Below are 3,899 nucleotides of genomic sequence, written 5' to 3'. Positions count from 1 at the left end.
CACACACACACGTACACACAAATACACACATCAGTGCTGACACCGGGTTCATACAATAATCGAAGCCCCCAGGCACACACACACTGACATTAGTGCAGACACTGGCTGAAACTGCACATTGCTCTTGCTTTTAAAGTCACATTTAAGTCAAATGTTTTTCATTATAATATTAATCCAATTTAGGAATTGTTTTACAAAATTAACTTTACTCACTGTCGCTTAAAGGTATAATAAGAGTTCCGCATAACGATGCGTTTCAGTGGTCGTCTGTCAATGGCGTCATATCCCTTTTGTGCATGCATTGTGGTTGCCAGAAGCTGAAGCACTTTTCAGATCTTGGTCGTTTTTAACTACATTTTAAGCAGATGAAGAATTTCATTGGACGTCTGGATCTTAAGTTATCAAAGAAACAAGCCCTCTGCGGATAAAAATGGTAAAAACCTCTTGAGTGATGAACACTGATGGAATCCTAACGCGTCATCAGACTTTGTCTTTTGTTATTTTCTTGTGTGCTAACAAGAAAGAGAGGGCTGAGATGAAAGATTAAATGAGAGATTAGTCAGCGTCTGTTCAACCAATCCATGTTTTTTGCCAATCCATGTGTCGGTAGTGGTCAGTTTGGGGTTGAGGTAAAGGCTCTGCGTTTTATCAGGTTTATTTTAGCCAATTTGATCCATTAAATTTTGCTTTCTTCTTTAGGATTGGCTTGGGATATGTGTGTTTTTGTGTGTGTGTGTGGTTTGCAGTGAAACCTGCTACAGTCAACACAAAACTAAAAGATGTGAGAAGGAAAGTTGTTTTTGTTTTCTCTATAGGTATGTGTGCTTGAGTGTGTGTGTGTGTGTGTGTGTGAATCCACCCCATGACCTTGAGTTCATCTCCACCATCACCACCCCTGCGGTGCTGGGGAGAGGTTCTTTTGAAGTACAAAAATCTCAGAAAGGACACACACATTGATGAATAACAATCAAATGCCCCCTAAAGTTCACCCTGAAACTTTGAAATAGTCACAATTCTCTCTGCACGCGCACACACACTCACGCACAATGTCCATGCGATTTTCTGCAGCTGGAAGCCTGATTATCTGCCAGTGAGCCAATCAGTGCTCACCATTAGCAGTGTGTCTTGACCAATAGGTGCTGCAGTGGCAGGTCCTTAGTGATAACCGGTCATATTCTGTGGATGCTGTGCTGTTTAAGCCTAATGAGAAGGGAGAACGGGTCTAGTGCATATGCAGTATTGATGGATTACACAGAATGACCTTTAACCAAACCTCCAGCTAGTATATGTATAATCAAAGCCAAAGACAGTTAATCCAGCACAAGCCCCCAGCTCCACCCTTCACTGCATCCCAGCACACATAAAGAGGCAGACAGCCTGAAACGGCAGCATGTCTGCAGAGAAAGTTTTCATCTGAATTGACGCTATTTTAATCTGTGTGCCTCAAGCATTATGTGTCCGCTTTTAAGGATTAATTAAATTCCAGTGCGTTCCCGTACTTTGCACTGTTTTAAATACAGATGCTTGTCATATTGGCAGCTGAATCCAGACCTCACCTACTAAATGAGCATTTGTAACTCATACCTACTTGTACAATAACCAGAATATTGCAGAGTGCACTTGCTGCTCATATTGCAATGCCAGCTGCTGATTCTAGCTATGTGAAAAAAACTGAATTTGTCTCCCTGAGTTGGGGGCAGCTTCATCAGTTTTTCATCAGTTTTTCATCATTCAAGGCTTGATTATTGTTTTAAATTCATCTTTTTATGGGCATTTATTGTGATGTCTGAAGACAATTGATATTCTGTAATAAGTACTGGCTGTGACACATACCATTCAGTTTTGGTCAGACCAGTCCAGTAAAGTCATGCTTACTTCATAATTTGAATTTCCATTGCTGTTTTATACATTATTTATTAAAATAAATAAAAACTAATAATTTCAAGCTAGAAATGTTCGTAATATTTTAGAAGTTTGGTTGAACTTTGCCCTCTCTGTGTAGCTTTCCTTCTGCCATGCATCATAATTTCAATAAAAATATTTTCGATGAGAACCCAGTGTTGGTGCACAAAGGTTGATGCACTGAAGTACAGGGTCTCACATCAAACTGCCCAGCACTGCCAAAATTCAGCTGAACCAATGAACTGTGCCTGCTGCTGATTGCCAGAGCTTGTGTACTTTTGGAAAAACAGCAATCAAAGCAGCCATTAGACACTTTATGGAAATTTACTTTTACTACACTTTATGTGTATATGTGTGTGTGTTTGAGAGACTTGACATTATCGGCATCTCCATCCCAGTTTACTGTTTTCATGAATTAGTTTTTCTGTTTTTGTCTCTGTCTCTACGTTGTTGGGTAGGGACATGTAAAGACAATACATTGATCTGTCTCTGTGGATCATACATCACTTCAATTTAAATTCTCCACCAGTATGGATTTTACCCAATCAAAGTCAACACAGTTTCAGGATGGATGACAGCATAGTATTAATGACAGTAAACAATCAGTCAACATTTTATCAAGCATTACTCTCTTTGCATTGCAATCTTTTTGACATTGTGACAGGTGGATATTTTGCAGCAAAGAAGGCATTTTATCTTTTTCCAACACTGCCTCACATGGTCTTTCAAGTTTTTAAAGCATCCTGGATCACAGATGTCCCATCAGGCTCTTAGCTTGTGGTCTGCCTTCACCTCCACTCCCAAAACACTTACATTGGCAGTGGAGGTGGAAAAAATCCTGAGAGTGGGTGGGCTTTCACTATTAGTCTATTTTTAGACCAGATCTTTTTTCCTCCGATCGCCACTCCCACGGAGATCTAAGAACAGGTACAGAGAGCTGTCTCCAAAGACAGGACGACACATAGATAGAGAAAGGGGGGGATTCAATCTCCTGAGAGAATCAAAGGGAGATGGTGACAAAGACTGAGCACACAAAGCACAGACAGAAAGGTAGTGAAAAAGTGAGATTGAGTCCCAGAGAGTAGTTAGGTTTTATTTCAGCTCTCGTAAATTACTCGCCACTTGTCCACTTCTGCAAAAAAGGCCGAATACAGGGTGTGTGGTCACAGCAATGATAAGTTTGCTGTATATCCAATCAAGCAGAAAATTATTAACAGAATTTTTTTTTTTTTTTACTTGTTGGTAGACAAGAAGCACATATTTTGTGTGTCATGTTACAAAATGTGTGCAAGTAAGATTGTGTGTTCTCCTATATGTGTAACAAGGTTATTATTTCCTGATTAGTAGTAGACATATGTGCAGTAGAGCAAAAGAGCAGTGCCTGTGGATATTGTACTATCACAGATGCTTGGGGATCCAGCCTGAGGCAGCTCTTATTTTGAAAAGGTAAAATCCACCATAAAACTGACAACTGACAACAAAAATATGTTGGCAGAATTTGAATTTGTGGTCATAACCAAGATTCTGATAAAGCTAGAAACCAATCCCCAGAGAGTCCCTATATGCTTTTAGATCAGTGATGAGTGTTGAGTAGGGCTGTTCCAGTACGGACTTTTGCATAAAACCCTGATAGTGATAGTTATTGAGGGTTGTGGGTTGAGTTACTTTAATTATGGTTTGACAATTGTAGATTTAAAGGTCCATTAGGAAACATTTAAGAGAATCTGTTAGCACTCCATGAATATAATATTCATAGGTAATTTTTCATTAGTGTATTATTACCTGAAAATAAGAATAGTTGTATTTTTTAGAATGAGTTGTTTTTAGAATTTTTCACTGTAGCTTCTCCTACATGCTTAGAAGACTGAGTGTGTTTGTGAACAAAAAATGACAAGTAATGTCAAGAAGCAGGTCCTTAAAGATTGGAACTGACGATGCTGTGTGTTCGGAACGCTGCAGGTGCTCCAGTGTTTGCTTTCTTTAACTTCTCCTGGCAG

The sequence above is a fragment of the Morone saxatilis genome, unplaced genomic scaffold (genome assembly GCF_004916995.1).
Source record: "Morone saxatilis isolate NCDOM2014 unplaced genomic scaffold, NCSU_SB_2.0 Contig11, whole genome shotgun sequence".
Taxonomy (NCBI): Eukaryota; Metazoa; Chordata; class Actinopteri; family Moronidae; genus Morone; species Morone saxatilis.
The sequence above is the reverse complement of the archived record's forward strand: the minus strand, read 5'-3'. Positions refer to the sequence as shown.